Raw genomic sequence first — 14,309 nt, forward strand, 5'->3', positions numbered from 1 at the left:
CACAAGTATAAAGCTAGCTTTAAAGATTTGTATATATAAGTAAAAAACTAATCTAAGTTTAAACAAAACTTGGGCATTTATAGATCTTAAATTTTTAAAATATGAACAACTAACTACATATTAGAAAGTTTCAAGTAAAGAAACAGTTAGAGATTTTTAAAATATATCAAAATAAATCCAAGATCTTAAAGTAATTTTCAGTCTCAGTTATGCTGAGTTTTTGTAAACAAATTAAAAAAAGCCTCAGTTGGTCTAGGTTTTTCATGATTTAAAACTAGACTTAATTATTTTCAGAAAGCTAAGTATGTGACAACCCTGATGTTATTGCTACTTATTATAATTAAAACATAATTAAATATATTTAAACAAATTAATTATTTTGCTCAAATATCAGTTGAATAAGCTAATTAATATAGTAATTTTTAATAAAGCAAAATGCTTTTAAACAAAGAGAGTTAAAAAAATTAAATATTAATAGAACACTAACCTTTATATTTTTTTTTAATTTATGATAATTGCTCAATTCGGAATTTCTTTGGGTGGCTAAAGATAGAAGAATTTTTACAATATGAACAGAATAAAACTAAGAGAGTACAAAAATGGTCGTTTTATTAACTACAAAATGATCAATAAGATATCAAGGGTTAAAGATATCTGAATGTTGAATGATTTAAAAAAATATTCTTTTTAAGTTTGTTTTTATTTCTCTTGCTGATACCTTGATGTCATGATAATACTACCATCAAACCGTATTTTCGCGAGAGGTGACAGTAAATTAAACTTAACAGCAAGAAGCGTAAACTGCAATCAAGCATGCTGTTGCTTCAGAGTGAGGTTTCATCATTGCACATTGGTGGAACCGACCTCTGCAGTTATTCTTCAATTGGTAGCGTGGTGGTACAATTTCTAAAATGGGTGTTTGTGTTCGCGAAGTCCCTTCTCTTAATCTACGTTAATTAAATTTGGGCGGCTTTTTGATTTAAGAGTTGAATTGCAACAAATACATTTCACTAGTTTATTTAATTTTAAATGCGATTACTTAATTAATTCTTGTCTGAAATATTATGAGTTCAAACTGAACTAAAATTACAAAAAAAAACATAAAGTTATAAATTTTGTAAGCTATTTAAAAAAAAAAAGCAACCACTTTTGTTGAAAACATTTCAGACTGTTGGTTAAGATTTATAAAGAATAACTTAGTTATTTCCTTGAAAACTCTTTGTTGTTCAACAGAAAATGAATTTAAACCTTAGTATTAATTTGTTTAAAATCATAAAAACATGTGTTCGTTTTATACTTATAAGTTATATATAATTGGTAAAGTCACTAAGAAAAGGTATAGCAATTCCTTATTAAATTTAGTTTTCGTGAAGTAAATAGTTGCAACCTCCTTGTGTGCGTGCAGTGCAAGTCCATTTTGTTTGGCTGAATGTCGAATTGACAAAAATGGCTCAAAATTCACCTATCAAAATACAAAATAGCAGTGGTAATAGTGGTTTCTTAAAAGAGGACTGATGTTAATTCATTTGAATTTAGTTAATTATGCTTAGCATACTTAAATCTTTTATTGTAGTTAAAAGCTAAATGTGTAAAATATTTTTCAATAGCTGGATTAAAAAATAGTGGATGTTAGTTGTACATGATTTTAAACAGATTTTAAGAATAAGTTTAATTAATTAATGAGTGTACACTGTACAATGTACATACATTAAAACTTTTTATTTAATTTAAGTATTTTAAGAAGTGTAAATTAGCTTTGAGTTTTTTAATTTACCTTAATATATTAACTATGTATTGCTAAGTTCATTATTTTTAATAAGTATATTTTACATTTTTTTTCTCAAAAACTATTATTTTTAAGTAGGCTAAGTGACTTTGTTATATTTTATAAATCTTTTGAGTAGTTATCTTAAATTTTGTAACAAAAATTTAATAAAAGACAAAGTACAAGTTATTTTATAAACTGGCTTATGCTAAATAATATGTATCTTTTTCCAAAATATTAGCTATTTATTATAGAGTTTACTTTTGTTTTAAACAAAACTTATTAGTTAATTGTTTTTAAATGACATCAAAACATTCTTTTTTTTTTTGTGCATGTCATATAAATAGAAATAAAATTGATAAAGAAAGATTGTTAAACAGTTCAATAAAACTTTGTTTACTAAGATACTTTATTAAAGATTGATTGTGGTTTTTTTTTGAGTTTTAATAAATGAATGTTGAATGTAAAAGATCTCTCAAGATTAAAACTACGAAAACTTATATTACTAAGTAACTTTATATATATTATATGTTAATAAATATTATTGTGAATTTTTTGAAGTTTTAATATATGAATGTTGAATATAAAAGACTTCTAAAAATTAATCAGGTTTAAAAATTTACTCGTACATAATTAAATGTTTTTGAAAGAGAATTAAAGTTTGTCATGTACTTATGGTTTGATTCTGCATTTATTTATAAAAAAATCTTTAATTCATCAACAAGTTATATTCTTTTGAAATTTTATTTGAAATACCAGCAACCTATAAAATTTTATAGTTTTTTTTACAACTTTGTAACTAATATAACTTATTTTGTTACTATTTCATAAATATTTTTCTACATACTATACGTTAGTTGTTAGCTATAATTTAAAAAGTGTATTTTAGTCAATTGGTTTACTTCTTGATCAATGATTTTAGTTATTTTTTTTGATTACTAGTATATTTTATTAAAATAGCAATCCATTTATTTTACATTTCTTTGTGCAATTTTCATTAATCACTTTTAAAATAGTAATTAATTTATAAAATACTATTTACTTAAACAGAGCACTTGTTTTAAAGTCAGAACACTTTTAAGATTATGTAAATTAAAACAAATTGGATTAAACTTTTACCTTTCCTATGATTCTCTGTTTAATAACAACTTTTTTTAATTTTAAATTCAAGTCAGGTCATTTTAGTATTTTAAAATTCATGATTTTCATGTGATAAGATTTTTAGCCTAAAATTTTTTTGTATTTAATATAGGATGATATTAAGTTTAACTTAGAATTTGTAATATTTTTAAAGTACTTTAATTCAAATTGTTTAGTTTTTTATTCTTTCTAATTATTTTGAAAATTTGATATTTACAAAACATAAGAAAAAAATGTTTTTTCAGTTTTGAATTTCTATGAATAAATTTTAAGTAAACCCTCAAATCAAATAAAAATTCAATTATTGACATTAAGGAGATATTATAAATCTGAAAGTCAGTAATCTAACTTAATCAGAAACTTTCTTTAACTTTTAGCGTAAACCAGTAGAACTTAAACTTTTTATTGTTGTTTAGACTGTGATTTTTTGTTTTTTAAAAGACTCTTATTTTTGATAAAATATTTTATTGAATAAAATTCTAATTGAACTACTCTTTACTTTACTCAATACTGTTACTTTTACACTCTAATTCTGAGACTTACTTTAATTAACTTGGTTATAAACTTATTTTTACAACAGTTTGTTAATTTGTTATTTAGTATTTATTTTTTTTTCTTATTTTGTTTATTTGTTTTCATAAAACTATAGCATCCTATAATTTTTTATTTGACTTATTTATTTTTTTTCTCACAATAAAGAAGCAAAGATTGTTTTCATACTTTTAAAAGTAAAAAAAAATAAATTAATTTAGCAAGATATTTTAAGTTAAAACAAAAACATGTTGTTATGTATTCAGAAATCAATAAAGCATACAGGGTTTTTAAAATGTACGGAAGGAAAAAAAATAAAATTAAAGACTTATTAAGACTTAAAAAAATTGTGATTACTAGTAAGTAACTTTATACTTCGTACAAAAGTTTGGTCAATTAGTTTAGTGAAACACCTCGTAGATACTTTAAAAGATAATAGTATACTTTAAGGTTAATGTGAGCTAAAAAAGAGCCTAAGTCAGCATATTTTATCAAATCTTTTTTTATTTATATGCTTATCTCTAACCCTCTTTACCAAAAAGTGTTAAAAGTTAATAAAAAATTAAAGTCAAAAAATAAAATAAAAAAGAATAATAAAAAATATTCTTTTATTTGATGACTTGGTTCTTTTGAGCTATATTTGTGCTCAGAATCACCTTTAAGTATGCTATCCGTTAAAAAGTATTTAAATTAATACTCATTTCTATTCTCATAGTCATTTTAAAGTCATAAAATATTAACCACCTTTAAGTTAAATTTAAAATTAAAATTAATTAACCAAACCTTTTCAGACAAAATAGTAAAAGCGTTTTAATAAGCATAGAGATGAAAGTATTTCCAATTCATAAACTACACCTTGGTTTCAGGTATCGATGCTGTCAACTCATACAAAAATATTGGGGTTCTTCAGATACGTTAGTTTTAATAAGATTTTATATATTAGTTCTTAATACCGTTAACTTTAACTTTACTAAAACAAGTATGAAGTTTTTGCTTCTATTAAAAGATATCATATAAAAAGTGACATTAAAGAGTCTAAACTATTTCATAATAATCTTATTTATTTATAGTATTCTTGAGTCTTGCGATAAGCTTCCTACATCATTAGTTTATATAGACACTTGTACGAATCCCCATAAAATACTTGGACACGTGCAAGTTTTCAAATTTTATGATAAAAAAGACTCTGTGGAATTTCATTGTGGTAAGTTTTTACTTTAGAATACTCATACTTATCAAGTTTTAAAAACTATTTTTTATTAAAGAATTTCATTTATTTAAAAATATTTTTTAACTAAAAAGAAAAATGATATATTTCATTACAGTTTTGCCTAAAAACTTTTGTAACACCTTATAAACAATTAAAAATACCTAAATGACATATTTTTCAGTTGTAGTAGATAAAGACTTACAGCAAAAAGGAATTGGTAAAAACATGATGTTAGATGCAGAAAATTGGGCAAAGGTGAAAGGGTTCAATGCGGCATAATTATGTTCTGTTTCTTCAGCTGAAAACTTTTACAAAAAGTGTGGATATTCAGAAATAAAATCTGGTGCTTATGAAGGAATGTTCAAAAAAGAAATCTAACAAAAACTTTAAGACATTTTAGAATTTAGTTTAAATAAAAAAAATAAACAAAAAATGAATTTTATGTTACTTGTTTTTTCTAAGCTATTTATATTTTCTATCTATCTGAATAATTGTTTATAAAACTGTTAGCGTGTTTTATAACATGTGTATCTTTCTAAACACTTTTTTCTTTTTTTTAATATTAGTTAGTTATTAATGTATTTCAAAACATTTACATTTACTTTTATTGCATTTTACCAAAAACGTATAACCTAATTGTTCAAAAAAAAAAATTATTGGAATTCTTAACAAAACGTTTTGTTAATAAAAAAATCTTTTTAATTAAGTTATTCAGATAAATTTACAACGTTTAAGTAATATAGAAAGTTATATTTCTTATACTAAAAATCCCTTAATCTTTGAAAGTTTACTAGAGGAACGACTGGCAGAAGCTTAAAAAAGTTTATGAACAGGTTATTTTTGTACGATTAAAATTTAAAAGTTGTTATATAACAAAATATACAAGAAGAATATAACCAATAGAATTTAAAAATCCTAATAGGTTTATAAATTAGATATAAATATAGGAAAATGTTCTGACATTATTTTCTTTAACCACTGAATTTATATTGTTAAGGTTATCGAAGTCTAATATTTAGTAAAAATAATAAAAATAACCCGTATTTTAGAAAAAAAGGTGCCTCGGAGTAGTCTAGTATTCAAACTAGTTTTAGGTATTGAGGGTAGCCTAAATGTATGGCAGGTCTCTTTTTGGAAAATAATTGAATTTGAAATTAATTAGAACTATATTTTCATCGGCACTGTACGCATTTAATCCTGTAAAAGGAAATTACCGGAAACACAACTAGTGTGAAAAATTAAAAACTAATTTAATACTTCTCTATGTGATAAATTTGATTGTTCAATTGATTTTATTTTCACAACAGCTCTGTGTTACATTGCTCATTTTTTACATTTTATTCAAAAAAAAACCATCTCTGCAATCTAGACTAAAACTTAAGGTCATAAATACGTCGTATTAGTTAACAATTATATAGTTTATTAAATTTTAGAGCTTTTATTTATAATAATTAATGTTGTTGTACAAATATTCTGAAACCGAAAAAAAAGACACAAGAAACTAATTAAAAAAAATTAAATTGAAATAAAAGTATTTATCTTTTTATGACCCCTTTGCGAAACTATTTTGATGCAAAAAAAGCTTAGAACATAATGCTTAAGTCGTGTTGCTTATTGAACATCCTGAGTGTAAAAAAAAGTTTTTAGTTTGCTCGTATATAAAAACTCTGTTTTTAGAAACAAAAATTTTTATTAATGATTAAATTTTCTTCTGAATTAATTTTACAAATTAAGTTTATATCACTATAAAAGGTTTATAAACATATTATGTTTTTGACATCACTGTTGAGCGAATACGATAAATAAAAAAAAAATGTTTTACAAAAATATCAAAATAATCCTTAGTACTTTTAGAATATCAAGCTATCATGAGCTATCCTGAGTAGAACGTGGCAAGTCTGTACTCTAGAACAATTATATGATTTTTTCACCTCTAATCTAAATTAAAACGTGCAAAAAAGAAACACAATTCTATCTAGCAGTAAACAATGATGATAGATATAATTGTTTTGAAGCATTTTTTTAAACAATTTGCTAAAACTGTTTTTTAAATAGTTCTTGCTGTCAACTTTCAGTCGAACTAGATATTTAATGTATAAATTACTAGGTTATTTTCGTTTAAAATATTCTAAAATCATGGTTAACTTTTTTTAATGTAAAGGGATAAAACACCTTAGCTGTAATATACAAAAACTGTATTAGTAAATAATTTTGAAAAATAGTGTTGCTTTTCTTAAATTTTTACTTATTGCATTTACTTAAGTAAAATAATAAACATATTAAACATCGAAAGCAAGTGTTCATATTTCTATGTACTTTAAGATATAATAAAACTTGTATTTTTTATTAGTTACCGACTTTTAACTAAAAGTTATTAAACATAAACTCGCAAAAGTAATGATTTTGAAATTTCGTTTAGTAAATTTTTTTGATGTTGAAAAATCATATTTAGACATCAAAAAAAAAAATAGTTTCCCAGCTTTAAGCCTGCTGAAGAAAATAACTTTTGAAAATTTTGCTTAATATGTAAGTAAAAAAAAGAACATTTTATTAAAGATTAAATTAAATTATAACTTTTCTTTGTATAAAAAACTTTAATTTAAGTTATTTATGTGGGTATATATTTTAAAAAGGAAAAACAGACTATTTTACTAAAAAGTTATTTTCTTCTACCTTTTTAGAGATAATTATCTAAAACGATTGGGAAATGTTCTTTGCCGAATTTAAAAAATTTTAAAATAAAAGTTTAAAATAAATAAAAAATAAAAAAGATGTTAAAAAAATTAAAAATATGTATTTTTTTATTAATATTTTTTTGATTTTGCCAAAACAGAATTTTCTAAATATGAAATGAAATTTTCGTATACCATTTTTGGAAATAATTTCAAAAAACATTAGAGAAAAAAACTTTTAGTAAAATAGTCTTTTTTCCCTTTTTTAAATATTCTTATATAAAACAAAATTTTCATAAGTTTTAAATTTACGATAACTATTATATTAAAGCTTTATCATTTTTTAAACGCAATATGGCGTCAGTTAAATACACAAAAATCAAAGCTTTTTTGCAGTGTTATTATTGAAGCCATATTTATTAAAACACAGCTCCGTTTTTGGCGTCAGTATTTTTAATGAGTAGTCGGTATATCACATCATTTTTGTATAAATTTGTAACAAAATAAAAGCGTATCGTTAATTAAGTTTTCTAATGTTTTTTCTAAATATTTTTTTTAGTCAGTTTATTATTATTTCTTCAACACAATTTAGTAAATCATCCCTAAACTTAGTTTAGCTAGGATATTACGTTCTTTTATATTTTTATGATTATGGAATGCAAGAAAAACTAATACATCAAAATAACTGTATCTAAAACTTAATCTATACTTGTACATGTTTTTCATAAATGTTTATTTTATAGTTTTATTGTCTATCTTGTTTTGTTCTAAGATAAAAGTTACAATCTACTTAATAACTTGTATAAGTTAGATAAATTATGTACTTAACTAGAAATATTATTTTCTATCTAAATTTTTCTGTGACAACTATTGTACTAGAGTAAAATGTTATTCAATAAGAGCTCAAGCTAAGTAAAAAGCTTTTGATGTCATTAATTTGATATGAAGCTGTTTCAGAATTCGATCTTATGGTCAAGGTAATAGTTAGATAAACATATATAATTTAAATATAATATCATTAATTAAGATATTTTTTCGTTAATACTTATAATACACTTAAAAAAAGGAAAAAGTAACAAAAAAACAAAATATTTATAAAAAGTAAAAACGATTCTTATTTCTTAACAAAAATCAGATATCAAAAGTTTTGTTAAAATAAAAAAGTCTAAATTTAGTTTTTGCTTAAGACCATTTAAGAAAACATTATTTGATAACAACTTAAAGGGTTGACAAACCTGTATATTATACAGCTATTAAACAGCTGTTTCAAACTTAAATGAGAAATTGATTGGCTGAAAATAAAGTTCTAATATTTTATATTTTGCTTATAAATAATTTTATATGTTTATTTTACAACCATGACGTAACAAGTAGAAACTTAGACTTAGAAGAGTTTTGTGAAATCTGTTGAATAATAGTGATAAATTTTATATTAAAATAAAAGTTCTGTTTTTCATAGTTCACATAGTTCTAACATGTTAATTTATTGCTTGTTTTCTACTTAAGTAGGAAACTCTTGTGTCAAATCTCTGATAATAATTAGAAATGAAGAAAAAACTAACACAAATTTCATTATCAAGAATTATAAACTTGAAATTCTTTATAATTAAACATTAAGATTTAATTACCAAAATGTTTGTTTGCTATAAATAAAAGTACAATTAGAATATCCTACGACCCGGTACACAAATAATATTTAGGTTATCGAGTTTTAGATACCTTATCATGTCTTGTCTACGACATTAAGGATAGACTTAGTAAAAACAATAATACTTAGCCACAGCTATTAAGTAGCTGTTAGAAATACTTATTAAAAATCTAGCTAATGATACACGGCTTTATATATTACAAGTAAATACAACCATTTGTTGTTTTTTATCGTATAGTTGTATATTTACACCATTAAAATCTATTTAAGTTTCTAATTGGTAAGTTTCCAACAATACAGACAAACTTCTTCGAAACTGAAACTAAGTATATATTCTAAAAGCACATCATCTGTAGCAAAGTACTTATGATAAATAAGAATACTACTTTAACTCTAAAGGTTACAGTAAAGTTACTCTTTTTTTAACAACTGTATAAATACTTTTTTTATGCAATTTTAAAATATTATTTGTTTAAGAATAATATTGTAGTGTTATTGTATTAACAACTATAATGTTTTACAGCTGCTAGAAAGCTGCTAAAAACTGTATCACAATAAAAACCCATTTTTTCAAGAATTGTTAAGTTTATGTACTGTAGACTGATAATACTACTTGTTATAGTTTAAAACCATACGTAAACTAATAAGATGCAATTTTTTTTTCTTTTTGTTAAGCTGAGCAAGTTTGCAAGAATTTTTCAATTTAAAAAAATGTTGGATTGTGACTAACATATTTTTAGTATTCAAAACACTTCCAGTTAAACTTTGGTCTGTTTAAAATAAACGAATTGAGTAATATCAAAACTATCTATATCATTTATAGGTTGTAACATAAGTGCGCCATTTATAGAAAGTTTTCTAGCTAAAAACACCAAGGTAAATAATGTAAAATGTAAATTTTGTTTTTGGAGCTTACATTTTTTATTTTTAAAAAAGGATGTTTGGAAACGGTACTAAAATTGAAGTTTATGCTTGTTTTAAAGTTTTCTAATTATTTTAATGTAGCTGTATAATTTGTCAGATTCATAAAAAGAGTTGTACACGTGATAAAGAAAAAAATAAATACAATCTTTTTTTATTCTACTTATTTTTTAAGAAATAACAACGTTTTGTAAACTTTATAAAAAGTCTTTCAAATCTAAACTTTATTAAACGTTGTTAATTTTTGTGTCGCTTTTAAAACTGTTTTAAAATTTAACTTTATGTGTCGCAAGCTTGTTAAACATAGTAATACCACTTTTTATTGATCAATACGAATTTATTTTATATGTTATGTTTTTTATAGTTTTACACTCGGAATGAGAATATACTTATTTATTTTTATTCTAAATACACTAGTTTGTAACAATTTTACAATAGCTGTGGTATCAAATACTTTTTTAATTATTTTTCAGTAGTCATTATAAAGTATTTTAAGTAACTTTGAGTACTGTTAATTAATTTAAGGTTTTAAAATGGGTTTATTTTTAATTTGTTATTTAAAATTACAAATGATTAAAATAATTGTTTAAAAGTTTTTTAAACATATGGATAAATAAAAGTTGACTAATATTTAATGTATTTTGAATTGAAAGTAGTCTTTATAACATCACAGCGAAAAGAAAGTTGTTACAATTTTAGTAAATGTAAATTTGATTGATACAAGAATTTATTACTCTACACCTTGATGGTTGATACATCTGTTTATTCAAAACTGATTTATACGTACTTATAAATGTATAAATACATATTTTAGGCAGGTTTGCTGTCACTTGTTATAAATTTATCTATTTATGAGAAACAGTAAACTTAATTTAATTTATACAATTTTAAAACTTGTTTCGTCGAACAAACGAAAATATTTTAATACTGCATTTAATTTTTATTTGCAGTTTAAAGACAACAATGATAAGTAACTGTTGTTTCCTTATAATAATTCGCAAAATGTATTGTTTTGTTATAATAACTTAATTTAGAAGGAAGAATAATTATAAGATTACAAAGGTTAACAGTTTAGAAACGTTAAAAAAGTTAAATACTTTTGAAATGTATTTTTTAATTGTATGAATACATTATTGAAAACCTTTAAATAGTTTGGTTTTGGTACTGGTTTTAATTAAAAAGTTTAAACATAACTGACTCATTTTCGAAAGAAGTTTATTTATTAATTTCGTTTAGCTCTCTTCAGAATAACATTGCTAAAAACTATGAATATTGTAGAGTAATTTTAGTTATATATAATGAATTTGAAAAGTCTAACAAAAAATAGTTACGTCATAAAGTATAAAAGTCTGTTTAGAAAAAGTTTGAAAAATAGAATAGAGCTGTACTGAACTAACTTGAAGTAATTTATAAGACAAAATTGCTAAAACAAAAACATTTAAAATAGTAGAAATTTTTACCTTAAACTAAATTAAATAAAAAGCACATTAAAAAATACGACAACAAAAATAATACTAATTAAGACCCTATTTGTAAAGTTTTAAATTGTAAAAATCTCTTTGTTTGCAAATTTTTGGCTCGCGAGATCTAATAAACAGAGATTCTAGAACTGAAAGATGGTAGGTGTTTCTAGCTCGGGATAGGATTTCAAACCTATTATCCAGGTAGTTCTCGGCACAAACAGGGTTGTTGAGGAAGTGCTGATGAATAGATGACTGTTCACCTTTAGGCTTCACGTCGTCATTAAAAATGAACCTTTTAAGCTTTTTCGTGACATGCTGCTCTCGCCTGACGTGGAAACGTTGAGATGTACGACCTACGTAGTCATTTCCGCAATGACATTTAAATATGTAAACTACATTACTCAAATCATGGGTAGGTGTGGCATCTTTTACGATTCCGTTAAGTGGGCGGTTGGTGTTGTACACAACACGTAGCGAAACGCTGTTAAAGGTGGATTTTATAGCCAATGAAGCTTGCTTAGCCAGTCCTATTGAGTTTTCACCCATATAAGGAAGGCGGAGGTACACTGGGCAAGGATGTGGACCGAAAAAAGGTAAGCGATTCATTTTGGACTGAGTTGCCTTAATTGTCTTCTTGAACCCCGAAACAGTCATCAAGAAGACAATTAAGGCAACTAGGTCCAAAATGAATCGCTTACCTTTTTTCGGTCCACATCCTTGCCCAGTGTACCTCCGCCTTCCTTATATGGGTGAAAACTCAATAGGACTGGCTAAGCAAGCTTCATTGGCTATAAAATCCACCTTTAACAGCGTTTCGCTACGTGTTGTGTACAACACCAACCGCCCACTTAACGGAATCGTAAAAGATGCCACACCTACCCATGATTTGAGTAATGTAGTTTACATATTTAAATGTCATTGCGGAAATGACTACGTAGGTCGTACATCTCAACGTTTCCACGTCAGGCGAGAGCAGCATGTCACGAAAAAGCTTAAAAGGTTCATTTTTAATGACGACGTGAAGCCTAAAGGTGAACAGTCATCTATTCATCAGCACCTCCTCAACAACCCTGTTTGTGCCGAGAACTACCTGGATAATAGGTTTGAAATCCTATCCCGAGCTAGAAACACCTACCATCTTTCAGTTCTAGAATCTCTGTTTATTAGATCTCGCGAGCCAAAAATTTGCAAACAAAGAGATTTTTACAATTTAAAACTTTACAAATAGGGTCTTAATTAGTATTATTTTTGTTGTCGTATTTTTTAATGTGCTTTTTATTTAATTTAGTTTAAGGTAAAAATTTCTACTATTTTAAATGTTTTTGTTTTAGCAATTTTGTCTTATAAATTACTTCAAGTTAGTTCAGTACAGCTCTATTCTATTTTTCAAACTTTTTCTAAACAGACTTTTATACTTTATGACGTAACTATTTTTTGTTAGACTTTTCAAATTCATTATATATAACTAAAATTACTCTACAATATTCATAGTTTTTAGCAATGTTATTCTGAAGAGAGCTAAACGAAATTAATAAATAAACTTCTTTCGAAAATGAGTCAGTTATGTTTAAACTTTTTAATGAAAACCTTTAGTTGTAAATATAGGTAGATTAATTAATGGTCTTCGACGTTCCGTTAAAGTTAGAACAAATGCAAAAGATGAAACGTTAAACTTAGTTTTAAAGAGTAAATACTCAAATGACTAATGTGAGTCATCTTATTATACAACATACAGCAGTATTAATCTAAGTTATACAAACCAATGAACTTTAAAAAATTCCTTGTTCAATTCGTCTGGAATTTGTAACAGTTTTTTAGTAGCTGTATTATTATTTTTTCATTCTCAAACTTAAAAGTTTTTAGTCATTTAAACTTACCATTGTATTAATCTTCGTTTTACTTCTTTGTAACAAAAAACTTACAATAAATACAAAAAGAAAACAAACATTATTTTTAACATAGAAGCTGTCAGTGTTTTTATTTTGAACATCAAAATTTTAGTTTATACCACATATAGTAAACTTAAAACAACTTTTTTTTATGAAGTGACTAAAAGTTATGAGAAAATACAAACCATTTAAAATGATTATTATCATTTTAGGATTTAAACACTTAAATAGATGTATTGCAATCAGTACTTTATTTGTTCAATTAGGATTATAAACAATTTAAGCCCTTTTTGGTTGCATATTTGCCAGTTTCGTTTATAGAACAATACTCTTAGAAGAATTTTTAATAAAACACTCCAGTCATACTTAACGTTTTTTGGTAATAAATATATACTAAAGCGTATATAAAAGATTTTGAATTATTTATAAAATCTTAAAATAGTTTTTTAACTTAAGCAACTAAAAAAATTTGTTGTTCAATAGTTTTCTTCTATTTTAGAATACAAGTTACAGTTATAAGTTTCTTAAAATGTTTAAAAACCAGTATAGTACAATTTACCGGTCTGAAATTTTAATAACAAAGAAAACTAGTCACGGCCAATAGAGGTGACTTATCATAAATTATTTACAGCTGATTTTTGTAATTTCTTCTGTTTTTTTTTTTTGAGTTTTAGTATTCCTAAAATACACTAAGTATCGTATATATTAAAGTCGTATAACAAGTTTTTTTATATCTTAAATATTTAAATATGTTTTTCTTTTGTTTAAGTAAAGTAATGAAAATTATTTAATGCAATCATTAGCTATATTACTAAACTTTATATAAATTTTTCTTTTAAAAAACGTTTGTAACAGATAATAGAACATATTTAAGAAAGAAGCTTTATTTATAATGGCTTTAATTGAATAATAATTTCATGTATTAAAAATTAACGCAAAAATCATAACTTTGATACAATATAGACAAACAAAAAAACTTTAATTTAGGCTGAATTGTTGCAATTTAAAACGTGTTATTGCAGGAAAATAATTTTAACTAAAGAGAAGTTTAATATATGTAATACAAAAAA

At 24.1% G+C, this 14,309-nt stretch overlaps 1 non-coding gene across 1 annotated transcript; it reads left to right on the forward strand.

Annotated features, from left to right (window-relative positions):
• The first annotated feature begins 777 nt into the window (after positions 1-777).
• On the forward strand, positions 778-940 carry LOC145830310 (U1 spliceosomal RNA). The gene has a single exon (XR_014369648.1). It is a non-coding gene; the product is annotated as a U1 spliceosomal RNA (small nuclear RNA).
• The last annotated feature ends 13,369 nt before the right edge of the window (positions 941-14,309 follow it).

The sequence above is a fragment of the Thalia democratica genome, chromosome 2 (assembly GCF_965202585.1).
Source record: "Thalia democratica chromosome 2, ktThaDemo2.hap1.1, whole genome shotgun sequence".
Taxonomy (NCBI): Eukaryota; Metazoa; Chordata; class Thaliacea; order Salpida; family Salpidae; genus Thalia; species Thalia democratica.